At 44.9% G+C, this 18,062-nt stretch overlaps 1 protein-coding gene across 3 annotated transcripts in view; it reads left to right on the top strand.

The window, feature by feature from the left end:
• Positions 1–18,062, top strand: part of RGS12 (regulator of G protein signaling 12) — a 134,729-nt gene that overhangs the window by 30,786 nt on the left and 85,881 nt on the right. The window lies entirely within an intron of this gene.

Here is an 18,062-nt window from a genome sequence, read left to right on the forward strand (position 1 = left end):
GGCCCTGTGGGCTGTCCCAGGGTGCCCTTCACTGCAGACCTGCCTGCAGCTCCCTCAGCCCTCGTTGTCTGGGCTCTGGCCCTGGTGCTGGTCCCGGCACTGCCAGCTCTCTCTGACATCCTGAGCTGGGTGTGTTGGTGGGACAGGTGGGGGCCAAAGGGATGGCAACTCTCACAGCGGGGCTGAGGCCCTCCCTCCTCCATTCCTGCCCTTTCCCACTGCCCCTGGGGCTGCGGAGTCTCCACCCCAGGGACTGAGGCAGGAGATTGTCATGGTTCAGAGACCTCACTGTGGGGGATCCTTGCACTGTTACCTTTAGGAGAGGCTTGCTGTGAAGAGGACGCCAGCTGAACTCAGCAGTGGGCAGTGCCTCCAGCTCCTTGCTTGGGATGAAGGGTCAAACAGCCAAGGGACCAGGCGGTGTGGCACTGCCCTAAGGATCCTATGTCCACTGTGTCCCTCTGGGGCTTGGTCCTGCACCAGAGGCTGGGTTTAGAAGGTAGCTATGCTCACCACTATACCACCAACACCAGGAGCTGGGTTTGAAGCCTGGTGGAGTCGCTGTGAGGAGCCGCTCAGCAGAGGGTGGGCGGCAGGCTTCCTGCGTAAAGCAAGGCCGTGTCAGCTGGTGGCAGGCAGTGGCGCTTAGCTTATTAGCTCAGGTTGTTTCAGAGGACCTCTCAGAGGACTTTGATGATTTAAAAATACCTGTTCTTGTTTATTCACACTTTTATTCTCTACAGCTGAAAATCTGGTGAGAAAGCCTTCCAAGGCCCCTGGCTGCCTGGGGCAGGGGCAGGGACAGAGGGAAGTGCTGGGGTGGGGACTATAGTGTTTGATGAATATTTATGCAAGAGCCACTCCCTCCTAGTCTTACTATTTTTCATTACAAAACAAATTTAAAAAAATTTAAAGATGGAGGAAACGACAGCTCTCCGTAGTTTTATGTCCACAAAATGACCATGGGTAACATTTTGATGTATTGAAGTGTAGATTTTGTTTCATACAAATAATTGTAATCATGTGGGTTTTCGACTAAACTCCTAACCTGGTGGTGCGCACCTTTCCACCCCTCCCTGCCCTATCTGCCCCCCACTGCCTGTGGGGCTGGGGCTGGGGAGGGAAGGCCTTGGAAGGTGGCTGAATGGTATCTGAAGTTGGGGAATTCTCCATCTCTTTGAATATTTATCTTGTACACGGGGTTTCTCCCTTGCTGTGGTGTGAGTGAGCAAATTATATGATAGAAATATTGGTGTTGGTGGTTCTTTGAGGACCGCAGTGCACCTCACCCATCTTCATGTGAGATGGAAGCGCTTGGCCTGTGCACTGCGTCAGGCCACGTACAGTGGGCTCCTCCCCTCAGGAAACGTGGGAGGCTGGGACGCTGCTGTCTCCTCCTGTGAGTGAAGCGACTTGTCTGAGGTTCAGCAGCCAGGATTGACAGGCTCATGGTGCAAAGCCTTGGGCTTCTTTTTTTTTATTTTTGTATCATTAATGTACAATTACATGAGGAACATTATGGTTACTAGACTTCCCCTATTATCAAGTCCCCACCACACACCCCATTACAGTCACTGTCCATCAGCGTAGTAAGATGCTATAGAATCACTACTTGTCTTCTGTGTGTTGTACTGCCTTCCCTGTGCCCACCCCCACTACATTGTGTATGCTAATCGTAATGCCCCTTTTCCCCCTTTTCCCTGCCTTCCCACCCATCCTCCCTTTGGGATTCCCACCCTGTCCCTTTCCCTTTGGTAACTATTAGTCCATTCTTGGGTTCTGTGAGTCTGCTGCTGTTTTGTTCCTTCAGTTTTTTCTTTGTTCTTATACTCCACAGATGAGTGACTTCATTTGATACTTGTCTTTCTCTGCCTGGCTTATTTCACTGAGCATAATACCCTCCAGCTCCATCCATGTTGTTGCAAATGGTAGGATTTGTTTTCTTATGGCTGAATAATATTCCATTGTGTACATGTACCACATCTTCTTTATCCATTCATCTACTGATGGACACATAGGTTGCTTCCATTTCTTGGCTATTGTAAATAGTGCTGCGATAAACCTAGGGGTACATATGTCTTTTTGAAACTGGGCTCCTGCATACTTAGGGTAAATTCCTAGGAATTGAATTCCTGGGTCAAATGGTATTTCTATTTTTAGTTTTTTGAGGAACCTCCATACTTCTTTCCACAATGGTCGAACTAATTTACACTCCCACCAGCAGTGTAGGAGGGTTCCCCTTTCTCCACAACCTCACCAACATTTTTTGTTGTTTGTCTTTTGGATGGTAGCAATCCTTACTGGTATGAGGTGATATCTCATTGTAGTTTCAATTTGCATTTCTCTGATGATTAGTGATGTGGAGCATCTTTTCATGTGTCTGTTGGCCATCTGAATTTCTTCTTTGGAGAAATGTTTGTTCAGATCTTCTGTCCATTTTAATTGGATTATTTGCTTTTTGTTTATTGAGGTGTGTGAGCTCTTTATATATTTTGGATGCCAACCCTTTATCAGATATGTCATTTATGAATATAATCTCCCATAGTGTAGGCTGCCTTTTTGTTCTATTGATGGGTGTTCTTTGCTGTACAGAAGCTTTTCAGCTTGATATAGTCCCACTTGTTCATTTTTGCTTTTGTTTCCCTTGCCTGGGGAGATATGTTCATGAAGAAGTTGGTCATGTTTATGTCCAAAAGATTTTTGCCTATGTTTTTTTCTAAGAGTTTTATGATTTCATGACTTACATTCATGTCTTTGATCATTTCAAGTTTACTTTTGTGTATGGGGTTAGACAATGATCCAGTTTCATCCTCTTACATGTAGCTGTCCAGTTTTGCCAACACCAGCTGTTGAAGAGTCTGTTATTTCCCCACTGTATACCCATGGCTCCTTTGTCGTGTATTAATTGACCATATATGTTTGGGTTAATATCTGGATTCTCTGTTCTGTTCCACTGGTCTGTGGCTCTGTTCTTGTGCCAGTACCAAATTGTCTTGATTACTGTGGCTTTGTAGTAGAGCTTGAAGTTGGGAAGCAAGATCCTCCCTGCTTTATTCTTCCTTCTCAGGATTGCTTTGACTATTTGGTGACTTTTGTGGTTCCATAGGAATTTTAGAACTATTTGTGCCAGTTCATTGAAGAATGCTGTTGGTATTTTGATAGGATTGCATTGAATCTGTAGATTAATTCTTCTTAGGCAAGAGTTAGGGATGAATTTCCATTTGTTAGTGTCCTCTTTAATTTCTCTAAAGAGTGTCTTGTAGTTTTCAGGGTATAGGTTTTTCACTTCCTTGGTTAGGTTTATTCCTAGGTATTTTATTCTTTTTGATGCAGTTGTGAATGGAATTGTTTTCCTGATTTCTCTTTCAACTAGTTCATAGTTAGTGTATAGGAAAGCAACAAATTTCTGTGTATTAATTTTGTATCCTGCAACTTTGCTGAAATCAGATATTAGTTCTAGTAGTTTTGCGGTGGGTCTTTAGGGTTTTTTATGTGCAGTATCATGCCATCTGCAGATAGTGACAGTTTGACTTCTTCGTTACCAATCTAGATGTCTTTTATTTCTTTGTGTTACCTGATTGCCGTGGCTAGGACCTCCAGTACTATGTTGAATAAAAGCAGGGAGAGTGGGCATCCCTGTCTTGTTCCTGACCTTAGGTGAAAAGCTTTCAGCTTCTTGCTGTTAAGTATGATGTTGGCTGTGGGTTTGTCGATTATGGCCTTTATTATGTTGAGATACTTGCCCTCTATACCCATTTTGTTGAGAGTTTTTATCATAAATGGATGTTGAATTGTGTCAAATGCTTTTTCAGCATCTATGGAGATGATCATGTGTGGTTTTTGTCCTTTTTGTTGATGTGGTGGGTGATGTTGATGGATTTTCAAATGTTGTACCATCCTTGCATCCCTGAGATGAATCCCACTTTATCATGGTGTATGATCCTCTTGATGTATTTTTGAATTTAGTTTGCTAATATTTTGTTGAGTATTTTTGCATCCATGTTCATCAGGGATATTGGTCTGTAATTTTCTTTTTTTGTGTTCTCTTTGCCTGGTTTTGGTATTAGAGTGATGCTGGCCTCATAGAATGAGTTTGGAAGTATTCCTTTCTCTTCTATATTTTGGAAACCTTTAAGGGGAATAGCTATTATGTCTTCCCTAAATGTCTGATAAAATTCAGCAGTGAATCCATTTGGCCCAGGGGTTTTGTTCTTGGGTAGTTTTTTGATTACCGATTCAATTTTGTTGCTGGTAATTGGTCTGTTTAGATTTTCTGTTTCTTCCTTGCTCAGTCTTGGAAGGTTGTATTTTTCTAAAAAGTTGTCTGTTTCTTCTAGGTTATCCAGTTTGTTAGCATATAGGTCTTCATAGTATTCTCTAATCATTCTTTATATTTCTGTGGTGTCCGTCATGATTTTTCCTTTCTCATTTCTGATTCTGTTTATGTGTGAAGATTCTCTTTTTCTCTTAATAAGTCTGGCTAGGGGTTTATTTTTTTGTTTATTTTCTCAAAGAACCAGCTCTTGGTTTCATTGATTTTTTTCTATTGTTTTATTCTTCTGAAGTTTATTTATTTCTTCTCTGATATTTATTATGTCCCTCCTGCTGACTTGGGGCCTCATTTGTTCTTCTTTTTCCAGTTTCCCTAATTGTGACTTTAGACTATTCATTTGGGATTGTTCTTCCTTCTTGAAATAGGCCTGAGTTGCTATATGCTTTCCTTTTAGAACTGCCTTTGCTGCATCCCACAGAAGTTGGGGCTTTGTGCTGTTGTTGTCATTTGTCTACATATATTGCTTGATCTCTATTTTAATTTGGTCGTTGATCCATTGATTATTTAGGAGCATATTGTTAAGAGTCCATGTGTTTTTGAGCCTTTTTGTTTTCTTTGTACAATTTATTTCTAGTTTTACACCTTTGTGATCTGAGAAGTTGGTTGGTAGAATTTCAATCTTTTTGAATTAACGAGGCTCTTTTTATGGCCTAGTATGTGCTCTTTTCTGGAAAATGTTCTGTGTGCACTTGAGAAGAATGTGTATCCTGCTGTTTTTGGGTGTAGAGTTCTGTAGATGTCCATCTGTTCTAGTGTGTTGTTCAGTGCCTCTGTGTCCTTGCTTATTTTCTGTCTGGTTGATCTGTCCTTTGGAGTGAGTGGTGTGTTGAAATCTCCTAAAATGAATGCATTACATTCTATTTCCTCTTTTAATTCTTTTAGTATTTGTTTCACATTATGTCGGTGCTCCTGTGTTGGGTGCATATGTATTTATAATGGTTATATCCTCTTGTTGGACTGAGCCCTTTATCATTATATAATGTCCTTTCTTTATCTCTTATGACTTTCTTTTTTTTGAAGTTTATTTTGTCTGATACAAGTACTGCAACACCTGCTTTTTTCTCCCTATTAATTGCATGAAATATCCTTTTCCATGCTTCACTTTTAGTCTGTGTATGTCTTTGGGTTTGAGGTGAGTCTCTTGTAATCAGCATATAGATGGGTCTTGCTTTTTTATCCATTCTGTTACTCTGTGTCTTTTGATTGGTGCATTCAGTCCATCTACATTTAGGGTGATTATCAATAGATACATACTTATTGCCGTTGCAGGCTTTGGATTCATGGTTACTAAAGGTTCAAGGGTAGCTTTTTTACTATCTAACCGTCTAACTTTAACTCACTTATTATGCTGCTATAAACGCAGTCTGATGATTCTTTATCTCTCTCACTTCTTTTTCTTCCTTCTCCATTCTTTGTATGTTAGGTGTTTTATTCTATACTCTTTTGTGTTTCCCTCAACTGCTTTTATGGATAGCTGATTTTATTTGTTGTCTTTAGTTAGTATTTGGGTGGTTTGCTTTCTTTGCTGTGGTTTTATTTTCTCTGGTGACATCTATTTAGCCTTAGGAGTACTTGCCTCTAGAGCACTCCCTTTAAAATACCCTGTAGAGGTGATTTGTGGGAGGTAAATTCCCTCAATGTTTTCTTATCTGGAAATTGTTTAATCTGTCCTTCAAATTTAAATGATAATCTTGCTGGATACAGTATTCTTGGTTCAAGGCCCTTCTGTTTCATTGCATTAAACATATCATGCCATTCTCTTCTGGCCTGTAAGGTTTCTGTTGAGAAGTCTGATGATAGTCTGATGGGTTTTCCTTTGTAGGTGATTGTTTTTCTCTCTCTGGCTACCTTTAATCCTCTGTCTTTGTCTTTGATCTTTGCCATTTTAATTATTATATGTCTTGGTGTTGTCCTCCTTGGGTCCTTTGTGTTGGGAGATGTGTGGGCTTCCATGGTCTGAGACTATTTCCTTCCCCAGCTTGGGGAAGTTTTTGGCAGTTATTTCTTCAAAGACACTTCCTATCCCTTTTTCTCTTCTTCTTCTGGTAGTCCTATTGTGCGAATATTGTTCCATTTGGATTGGTCACACAGTTCTCTTAATATTTTTTCATTCCTGGAGTTCCTTTTATCTCTCTCTGCCTCAGCTTCTCTGTATTCCTGTTCTCTGATTTTTAGACCATTAATAGTCTGTTGCACCTCATCCAGTCTGCTCTTAAGTCCTTCAATTGATTGTTTCATTTCTCTTATCTCCCTCCCGACTTCATCCCTTAACTCTTGCATATTTCTCTGCAGCTCCTTCAGCATGGTTATGACTTTTTTTGTTTTGCATTCTTTTTCAGGAAGATTCATTATATCTGTCTCACTGGGCCCTCCCTCTGGCATTGTTTGAGTGATTTTGGACTGGACCAGGTTCTTCTGCCTTTTCATGGCAGTAGAAATGAATGCCAGCAAGTGGCGCATGTGTCAGCTGGGAGAACAAAGTCCCTTCCTGCTTGCTGGTCACCTTGTCCTTCTCCGCTGCCTGTGCTGGTTACCTGCACACAGGGAGCAGTCTCTGGGTTAATTCCCTGAGCTGCTGTGGGCTGGCGGCCCTCTCCTAGGGTGCTTCTGGGTGTCACAGGTGCTCGGTGTGTGTTCTCCTGTGAGAATGGCGCCCCTTTGTGCCTTTCGGACTTTGCGCCAGCTTCCTCTGTCTGTGCCAGCTAGCTGTGTGCTGGTGGCAGCCTCTGAGTCTGGCCCGGTTAGCTGTGTGCTGGGAGGAGACTCTGTGTGGTTGCTGTGGGCAGGGCTGCTCCCCAGCTCATCCACAGCAATGGTGGATCAGCTGGTTTTCTTGCAGTGCCGGTGGGGTGGAAGGAATGGCAGGCTGCTTATCACCATGAGGGGCTTCGGAGCTGTGTTTCCACCCAGGGGGTTAGGGCACCTGAGGTTCCTTAACATTCCCAGCCTGCTGGGCTGAGTGTGCTAGGATGATTTTGTCCACCCGTTAAACCCTCGTCCCTCGTCCCTGTAAGACTTTTAAAGTGCCTGCTTTTCTTTTGTCCCAGGGGAGCTGGCTGTGGGGACCCTCTTGCAGTTTCCATCTTGGATTTTACTTTTCCATTTCTCTAGTATCCAGAGCACCATGCAATGTGTGTCTGTGCTCCCGGTGCAGATTACTAGGGCTGGGTGTTTAGCGGCCCTGTGCTTCCACTCCCTCCCCACTCTGACTCCTTTCCTCCCGCCGGTGAGCTGGGGTGGGGGAAAGTGCTCGGGTCTTGCTGCATCACGGCTTTGTATCCTACCCCCTCCGTGAGATGCTGAGTTCTCACAGATGTAGATGTAGCCTGGCTGTTGTACTGTATCTTCTGGTCTCTCTTTTAGAAATATTTTTATTTGCTGTATTTTCAAAATAGATATGGTTTTGGGAGATTTCCACTGACCTACTTACACCATCATCTTTAGTGCCTCTGGACTTCTTCTTTCTAAAGACTATTTTTTAGAGCAGTTTTAGGTTCACAGTAAAATTTCTTGGAAAGCACAGAGATTTTCCACGTGCCCCTGTCCTCTCCTTATGGCCTCCCACACCATCAAGACACCCCAAGGGGACGTTGTTACCGCCGATGGACCTCCACTGACACATCATCCCCACCAGAGGCCACGGTTTCCATTTGGGTCTCTCTGTGGGGCACAGTCTGCCATTTGGACAAATTCATAGTGACATGTATCCACCATTACAGCATCACACAGAGTAGCTTCTATGTCCTGGAAAGGCTCTGGGCTCCACCTATTCCCCTCCTCCCCGACCCCAGCCCCTGGCAGCCCCTGATCCTTCCATTGTTTCTGCAGGCCTGCCGTTCCCAGAACATCATATTGTTGGGGTCACACAGCTTGGAGGCTTCTTTCCCTTAGTGATATGCATTTAAGGTTCTTCCATGTCTTTTCCTGGTTTGATCTCCAACTGCTTTTTGGGGATGAATAATATTCCACTGTCTAGGTGGCCCACAGTTTGTCTGTCCATCACCTGCTGAAGGTCACCTTGGTTGTGTCCCAAGTTTTGGCAATTGTGAATAAAGCTGCTCTAAATGTCTGTGGGAGGGTTCTTTTGTGATTGTAAGTTTTCATTTCCTCTGGGTGGTAAACACCAAGGAGCAGGATCACTGGATGGAATGGGAAGGGTGTGTTTAGTTTTGTAAAAAGCCACCCAACCGCCTTCTCACGTGGTCGCACTGTTTACATTCCCGCCACTGTCAGCAAACGTTCCTGCTGCTCCGAGGCCGCACCAGCGTGTGGTGCTGTCTTTGCCATCCTGATGGAAGTGTGGTGGTGTCTCACTGTGGTTTTAATTGCATCTCCCTGGTGACATATGATGTGGAGCATCTTTTCTGTGCTTACTTTTCATCTGTGTATCTTCTTCAGTGCAGTATCAAGATCTTTTGCCCGTTTTTTAATTGGATTGTTTGTTTTTGAGTTTCGAGAGTTCTTTATGTATTTTAGGTAATAATCCTTTATCAGATGTGTCTTTGGCAAATATTTTCTCCCAGTCTGTGGCTTGTCTCTTCATCCTCTTAATATTGTCTTTTGCAGAGCAGAAGTTTTTAACTTTAATAAAGTAAGCCCAGCTTATCAACAATCCCTTTCGGTGGTGGTGTCTTTGGTGCTGTATTTAGAGAGGCATCATTAACCAAGGTCATTTAGGTTTTCTTCTATGTAATATTCTAGGGGGTTTATAGTTTTTTGTTTTATGTGTTGGTCTATGATCCAGTCTGAGTTCATTGTTGTGGGGGGACAACATCTGTGTCTAGACTGAGTTTTTGCATGTGCCTGTCCAGCTGTTTCAACATCATTTGTAGAAAAGTCTGTCTCTGTTCCTTTGCCAGAGATCAGTTAATTATTTACGAGGTTCTTGGCTTCCTTTTTACCATTCCTTCCCCTTGTACAAAGACATAGTTGCTTCCTCCACTGTAACGAAAGAGTGCAGTGTTTGGATTCGGTGTGTCTCCAGCATCGGGAATGACTGTGTAGGGTCTCACTAGTTTATAGTATGCTGCATTTCCTGACTCTGCCTGGGTAGGGATCCTATGACTTATCAGGCTGAGTAACTTTATTTTTATTCTACTGACAAGAAAAGTAAGGTTTATACATGATTTATACACATTGAATGACTTGCCGACAGTCAGGTGGCAGACAAGCAGAGACTGAGACGGAACTGGGGTTCCATATCACATCCCTCAGGAGATATGGGTTGTATGAACTGCACCCCCTTTTGATAGACACAGCTTATCTAAAAATAAGTGAAAAAGAGTTGTGTTTTATTGGGTTCCTGATATATCTCTTGACACTTACCAGTTGCTTTTTACTTTGCTATATGGGCTTCCCTGTGTCCCTAGCTCAGTCTAATACCTAGCCTCCCATTGGAATGGCAGAAGCTCCAGAGGTCGTGAGTTTGGCCTCCCAGTGTCCCTCTGGGCCTGGCCTCTCTGGGTGGAGGCTTGATAGGATGAGCACAGGATGGGCAGGAAGGGATTAAGGAAGTGCCTGGAAATGAGAAGAAGAGAAGAGGTGTGCAGAAAAGGAGGGAGAGATGCACACTTGATGGTGGAATGTCGAGTGATTGAGACCTATGTTACTCTCAGTTCTCTGATTCAGTGGCTTCAGGAGGGCCTTTGCACAAAATCAGGCCATATGAGTCAGGGTCCAGCCTAGAGACAGAAAACATACCAGTGATTTGAACAGGGGATTTAGTGTGAGGAATTGACCAGGCAAAGGTGGTTAACTGCTAAGAGATGGATGCCTAGGGTAGTGACTGCATGAAGGGCAGGGGGAGAGGTGAACAGGGAGGAGACCCAAGACTCAGAGGAGGAGGCCCTGCTGCTGAATGCTGCCTGGGAGTGCAGGGACTGTGCGTGCTGCCCCCGTGAGGGGGCTACCACTGTCCCCTGACAGCCATCCCCCAGAAAAACAATGTCGGGACCATTGCACACCAGTCCATGCACCACCACCTGGAAGACTGCCAAAATAAGGGCAGACTCCTGCTGGGCCTTTACACCTCCCTGCAGGGCTCTCTGCTGGCAGAGCCTGCCATGGGCCAGCGGCAGCAAGGAACCTCTGCGGGGTGTCTCTGGTGCCTGATGCTGCCCTGGGGAGGCCTCCTGGGAGCTGCCCTGATGATGGCATGGCAACTGCAGCCACTGCATGCTCTGTGCACACACCCTCATTGCACAACAGAATGGCCAGGTGAGGGGTGGGGTGGGGAGAAGGTGCCTGCAGTGAAATCTGCTCTTCCCTGTGAGGACATGTGAGGATGTGCCATTCAGCGCAGCCCCAGTTGTCGTTTCAGTGGCTACTTTAAACCGATTCCCTAAAGGGCATTTTTTGTTGCGTGTGGCCAGAAGTCTCTCTGCTTGGTTGGCTTAGTGGTCTGCTAATGACTGGACAGAGATTTCCTTATGCCAGCAACCAGTCTTTGCCAAGGGGCTCTGTGTGTATCCCTGGGTGTGCTTTCCATGCTCAACTGGACAAGTCTGCTGCCTTGGCCTACATGTCTTCTGTGCAGAGTCTGAAGGTCAGCCAGAGGTGAGAGCTCCCGGCCCTCTCAGGGCCTTCCTGAGCACACATGGCCTTGGGCCTGGGCATAGGCCTACAGCCTCTGGGAATATGCTGTAGCTTTTCAACCCCACTGTGGGCTTCTCATACCCCTGCTTTTCCATGAGCCAGCCTTGCCTACCTGTGCCCCAGGGGGCATTTCCTGGGACCACAGGGCAGCTCTGGTCTGGACAATCCTGTGAGCTCCTTCTCAGTGGGCTGTAAGCACAGCTGCGCTGGGCCTGGGGAGATGCTCCCTCTTGGCCCCAGGGTGGTCTTCCATGCTCTCTTCACATTTATGACTGCTTCTGCATTACCCTGGAGCACTCTTTCTCATACATGTCCCCTTGTACATTCCTGCATGCTGCCTTTGTTAATTCTCTATGCACGGAAGAAAGCTCACTGTTAGCAACTACATGGCACTGCCTTGTCACCAGGTGGGCTCAAGTACCGTCTGTTCTGTGTGCAGATGGTCACCAATTCACCCTTCTCCAGTGCTTTGGTCACTGCAGTCTTGGTCCCTTCAGCCCAGGTTTGCTCCACATCTCAGCTTTCTGCGACCTTCCGCTGCTCTGGAGGCTGGGGGGGGAACCAGTTAAGAGTAGGTGCAGCTCCCCTGCCCCTTCAGGGCAGGTCCCTCCCTGCCTGAGGCGTTGCTGTTATGCTCAAGTCAGGGGTATGCAGAACTGAGTGCTTGGCATTTTTACCTCTTCCCGCCCTCTCCAAAGCCCCAGCCCAGACCACTGACCCAGGTAATACTCAGCAAGCGAACTGTTCCTCATGGGGAAAGCGCCCGTAGGCTTAGCTGTGTGGAGGAAATGGTTGAAGAAGTTAAATGTTAATGGATGATTTTCCATTTAGCTAATTTTGATTTTCTTTGTACTTAATGTCCATAGTCAGAAGTAGAAGTTAGTACTGAGGGAAATAAAATTTAAGTCTACAACAAACAAGAGACTGATTGAAAGAGAGAAACATCCAAGATCTTGAAATGTTGTCCATTTCAGCAAAAATGATTCAGTTGTGTCTAATGTGAATCAAGGATATATTTAATTCTGTTTCTTTGTAAATTGTTACTCTAACAATAATATAAATTAAATATCAAAAAAACATCAAATATCAAAATATCAAAAAAATATCAAAATAAAAAAAAACAAAAAAATAAATATAAATTAAATAATATAAATTAAATAAAATAAATTAAATATAAATTAAATAAAAAAAAATTAAAAAACAATAATATAAATTAAATAATATAAATTAAATAATATAAATTAAATGAAAATAATGTTATATGTGATAACATGTAAAGGAATTTTTATTGTTATTTTGAAATGAATTAATAAATATTTAATAAGTATTTCTCAGTTTACATTTGAATATGGAAAATACCAATAGGTGAAACCCACAAAGACAAAAGCCCCGTGGGGTCCCCAGTAATGTTTAGAGTGAACAGGCGTCCTGAGGGCACAGTCTTTGAGAACCGCCGCAGACTCTTCCCTCTGTGGGAAAGGAAGGCTCTGGAGCAAGTCCTTTCCAAGCTGGCAGTATCAGTAGGCACTAGGTGAGAAATGCCTATTGACCCTGGAAAGGAGAAAAAGTATTCCTGTGCTTAGACCATGAGCACACGTTTAATAGTAATGTGCGTGTCAGTGCTGTGACAGTGGCTGTGACTGTGACGGTGGCTTTCACGCCTTGGGGCAGGTCTCCCTTGGGTACCTCTGGGTAGGCCCAGGCGAGTGAGGGGCCCCCCTTCCTTGGGAACCAGGTTCCTTCTGCGGCACTGCTCCTCTCCTCCCTGTGTGGCCTCCGCCTGAACTTGAAAACCATGGCTCTGCAGGTCCAGGATGGTTTCAAGTCCACATCCAGGCAGCGGGAGAGGGAAGGGGGTGGTGGGGTCATGGTGAAGGGCGCTTGCTAATCATTCTGGCTGCGTCTGGCTGGTCAGAGCAGCTGCAGGGCTGGCTGGGGCTGTGGTGGTCAGCCGAGGCCGACAGCCGCCCCGCCTGTGCAGCTCAGGCTTGGCTTCCGTGGTGCTTGGCACAGTCTGGACCGCGGGCACTGGCAGAGGTTGTGCCTGCCATATGGAAAGCTCCCTGAGCACGCACAGTGAAAATGCAGGCCCCAAAATACATGTGCTTACTGTGATCCCATTTTTGTGTAAAAAATTTCAACATACCTCACATAAACCTGGAGTTGTAAATATCTAGAAAAAATTTAAAGGAAATGCTCCAAACGGATAGTAGTAATTGTCTTAGGATGGTAAGTGAAAACTGGGGAGAATCAGGACATTTTCATTTCATCCTATGTTGTTTGATTTTTTAAATTATTTTTTCTTTTGCTATCATTAATGTACAATTACTTGAACAACATTATGGTTACTAAATTCCCCCTATTATCAAGCCCCCCCCCCATGCCCCATTATAGTCACTGTCAGTGTAGTAAGATGCTGTAGAATCACTACTTGTCTTCTCTGTATATACTGCCTTCCCTGTGTCCCCCCACTACATTATATGTGCTAATCTTAGGCCCCTTTTCCCCCCTTATCCCTCCCTTCCCACCCACCCCCAGTCCCTTTCCCTTTGGTAACTGTTAGTCCATTCTTGGGTTCTGTGATTCTGCTGCTGTTTTGGTCCTTCAGTTTTTCTTTGTTCCTACACTCCACAGATGAGTGAAATCATTTGTTACTTGTCTTTCTCCGCCTGGCTTATTTCACTGAACATAATACCCTGCAGCTCCATTCATGTTGTTGCAAATGGTAGGATTTGTTTTCTTCTTATGGCTGAATAATATTCCATTCTGTATATGTACCACATCTTTATCCATTCATCTACTGATGGACACTTAGGTTGCTTCCATTTCTTGGCTATTGTAAATAGTGCTGCGATAAACATAGGGGTGCATCTGTCTTTTTCAAACTAGGATCCTGCATTCTTAGAGTAAATTCCTAGGAGTGGAATTCCTGGGTCAAATGGTGTTTCTATTTTTAGTTTTTTGAGGAACCTCCATACTGCTTTCCACAATGGTTCAACTAGTTTACATTCCCACCAGCAATGTAGGAGGGTTTGTTTGATTTTTTTTTATCATGGGGATATGAACATATTTTCTTACTAAAAATAATCCCTTTGGAGAAAAAAGTAAAAATAATTTTTCTTAATTCTTTTAATAAGAACAAAGTAAGGCATGGCATCGGGGCTGTGAGCTGTTTCCATGGCCTGGTGAAGATGGACCGGCAGCGAGCAAGCCAGGAGAGTACTGCATTCAGCAAACAGACCTTGTGCTGTTCTAGTACAATGAGAGGAAGTTTTAAAATAGATGGTAAAAAAAAACAGGAGAATTCTGAAAACACCACAGCTCAGGCCCTGTGATTTAAATCCCTTTGAAAAGAGCCCCTTTGCTTGGTACCTGGTTCACCAGTGCTCTGAGCAACATTGTATCACTCCCCGCCCCAAATGTAAAGGAAGGGAAGCAAATAATGGCAACAGCGGACCTGCAATCAGAGAATGCTCTTCAGGGCCCTGGGGAGCCTGGTGCCTTCTGCAGCCTTGCCTCATCCCATCCGCCCCTCAGCTGCAGCGCTTGCTCTGTGCAGGGGCTTCTTTGGACAACCTGCATGCATGCTGTCTGGGTGTTGCGTGGGGAGGCCACTGTCAAGTTGGTGGAGGTCCTAGGGCAGCAGGGAAGAAGCCCCTGGCCCATCCGTGAATTAGCAAGGCAGGTCTTCCAGGGGACTGGGCCCTCAGTAGGGACACTGAGGCAAAGGGGCAGAGGCACAGGGTATGCCACCACTTACAGTTCTCCTTTGGTTTTGTATGATTTCCAGGGAAAGTGAGGATGTACAGAGCTCAGCAGCCACATGCCCCTGCCAGAATCAAGTATATGAAGTGTTTGGTTCTCATAACAATATGTTGATGCATTTTGCTGCTGCTCCAGGTTTATAAAATCAGCTTTATTACACAGTCTTCTGTGGCTTGCATTTTAATCATTCAGTATCCTTTCAGAGATTTATCCATGATCTTATCTGTAGCTGCAATTCATTTGTCTTAACTATATAATATTCCATTGTGTGACTGTACCACTACATGCACACACACGCACATACACACAGAGCTATTAAAGAAATGACGGAGAATGCTGCTGTGAGCATTCTAGTCTGCATGCCCAGGTGTGTCTGTCCAAAGCGTGAGTGGCTGGCCTGTGGCAGTGCTCCCCGCTGCAGGAGCACTGGTGTTAGGTTTCAGTGCCTGTAGTTGCTCCTAGGGACAGTGGACACCAGGGCTCTGGGCAGGGGTAGGTTCAGTACCAGCTTACAGACCACAGTGGCCCCTGAGCCCAGTGCTTACCCCTGGGCCAGTGTGGTAAGCCACATCACGTGCCACCATGCAGGGCCCAGGGTTGTACTGCAGGCGAGGAACCCTGAAGACTGGAGTCTGGGGCCTCACACACACACAATCCTCCCCCTTCTGAGAGAGGGAAACCTGTGCTTGTTAAGCAATTCTCCTTCAATACAGAGGAGAGAGCCTGGTTTCTCCTCTTACCCTTTGCAACAGCAGATGATTGTCTCTAGGAATGTAAGCTGAACGCCTCCTGGAGGTTGGCCAGCCTCACCCTTCTGCAGTATAAGAGCTGCCCTGGTAGGTCAGCTCTCCTGGAGTTTGGGTTACCTTTTCCATCATTGAACCATGAAGTCCAAGGCTTGGAGACTTTGAGCGCAGACTCTAAGTCTTGGTGAAAGTTGCTCAGGATGCCCGAACCCTGCAGAAACACTGGCGGTGTTCCTAGCAGTCCCGCCCCAGCTAGTCTGAGAGCTCATGTTGCTCCACATCCTCGCTAGAACTTGCCATCCCCAGACTTCTCAACTCTGCCAGTCTAGGAGTTGTAAGTGGCATCTCACTGCAGCTTTCCACTGAGAGCCTTTGCTACGTCTCTGCCCATTGTCCGTCTCTAAAGTGGTTATGGGGAGGCAGGCAACGGATCTTTTTGATTACTGACTATCTTACTATCGGATCTCTCTGGGGAATTCTTTTTTTAAATGTTCATTTCTACCTTTATTTAAAAAGAATTTCCTATATTGAGGCACTGTGATATAATGACTCATAAGAAATAAATGTTTAGTCACTCAGATGATCAAATACATTTCCCAGGTGTATGCAGTTCCTGAGGATGCTGCAGAGCCTTAGCAGTGAAATGGGTGTCTTGTCATGTGGATGAGGCTCTTGGCCCCCCGCCGAGGACAGGGGGTGGATGTGGATTCAGCCAACAGCCAGTGATTTGATCACTCATGGCTGTGCAGCGAAGCCCTCACAGAACCCGAAAAGAGCATGTTGCTCTCTATGAGAGGGCTTCTACGCCTGGGGAACCAGGACGCACCCCCGCACCACGGAGCCAGGGCCCCGCTCCGTGAGGACAGAGGCTCCTTTATTCGGGACCTTGCCCTGTGTTTCCCTTCATCTGTGTGTTAACTTGTGTCCTTTACGGTGTCCTCTATGAAACTGGCAAATGTAAGTGTTTTCCTGAGCTCTGTGAGCCGCTCTGGCCAATTAATCAAACCTAACGTGGAGGTCGGGGGAACCTCCAAACTGAAGCCGGTTGGTCAGAAGCACAGGTCACTGCCTGGGGCTTGCGACCAGTGTCTGCAGTGGGGGGTGGAAGGCAGTCTTGTAGGAGGGGGCCCTTAGCCTGGGGAATCTGGGGCTGTCTCCGGGCAGACGGTATCAGCACTGAGTTCTCGGACACTCTGCTGTTCAAGAATTGCTTGGTGTTGTGTGTGGGAAAAGTCTTTCCCGACCCCGCACCCCCCCTCCAAAGGCGTTATACTATTACTGTGTATACTACTGCTGTGTATGCAAAAACAAAGGTACATACCAAAAAATGCACAGACCTTGGTGTGCAGCTTGATGAATTTTGACATGTGTATACACTCATTGACCATCATCAAAGGAGCAAATAGTCTCACTAATTTTTTTCCCTTCACCTATTTTGCCCATTCCCACCCCTCTCCCCTATGGCAGCTACTAGTCTGTTCTGTGTTTATGAGTATCTCTTTCAGCTCTATTTGTTTTTAGATTCCACATGTAAGTTAAATCATGTATTTTTCTTCCTCTGTCTGACTTACTACATTTGGCATAATACCATCTAGGTCCATCCATGTTGTCGCAAATGGCAGGATGTCACTGTTTTTTTTCAAGGCTGAATAGTATTTCGTTTGTGTATATGTCTCCATTGTGTCTATGTACCACATCTTTATCCATTCGTCTACTGATTAGTTTGCCTCCATGTCTTGGCTATTGTAAATAGTGTTGCGATAAACATACGGGTGCATATGTCTTTTTGAATCTGAGAACTTGTATTCTTTGGGTAAATTCCAAGGAGTGGGATTCCTGGGTCAAATGGTATGTCTATTTTTAGTTTTTTGAGGAACCTTCATACTGCTTTCCACAGTGGTTGAACTAACTTACATTCCCACCAGCAGTGTGGGAGGGTCCCCTTTCTGGGCATCCTCGCCAGCATTTGTTGTTAGCCTTTTTCATGCTGCGCATCCTTACTGGTGTGAGGTGATACCTCATTGTGGTTTTAATTTGCATTCCCCTGATGATTAGTGATGTGGAGCATCTTTTATCGTTCCTGTTGGCCATCTGAATTTCTTCTTTGGAGAATTGTCTCTTCATATCCTCTGCCCATTTTTTAATTAGGTTATTTGCTTTTTGGGTATTGAGGCATGTGAGTTCTTTATATATTTTGGATGTTAACCCCTTGTTGGATATGTTGTTCACAAATATATTCTCCCGTACTGTAGGATGCCTTTTTGTTCTACTGATGGTGTCCTTTGCTGTACAGAAGCTTTTTAGTTTGATGTAGTCCCATGTGTTCATTTTTGCTTCTGTTTCCCTTGCCTAAGAAGATGTGTTCAGGAAGAAGTTTCTCCTGTTTATGTCCAGGAGATTTTTGCCTATGTTGTCTTCTAAGGGTTTTATGGTTTCATGACATTCAGGTCTTTGATCCATTTCGAGTTTACTTTTGTGTGTGGGGTTAAACAATAATCCAGTTTCATTCTTTTGCATGTAGCTGTCCAGTTTTACCAACACAAGCTGTTGAAGAAGCTGTCATTTCCTCATTGTGTGTCCATGGCTCCTTTATCGTATATTAATGGACCATATGTGGTTGGGTT

This window comes from Manis javanica, chromosome 5 (assembly GCF_040802235.1).
Source record: "Manis javanica isolate MJ-LG chromosome 5, MJ_LKY, whole genome shotgun sequence".
NCBI lineage: Eukaryota > Metazoa > Chordata > Mammalia > Pholidota > Manidae > Manis > Manis javanica.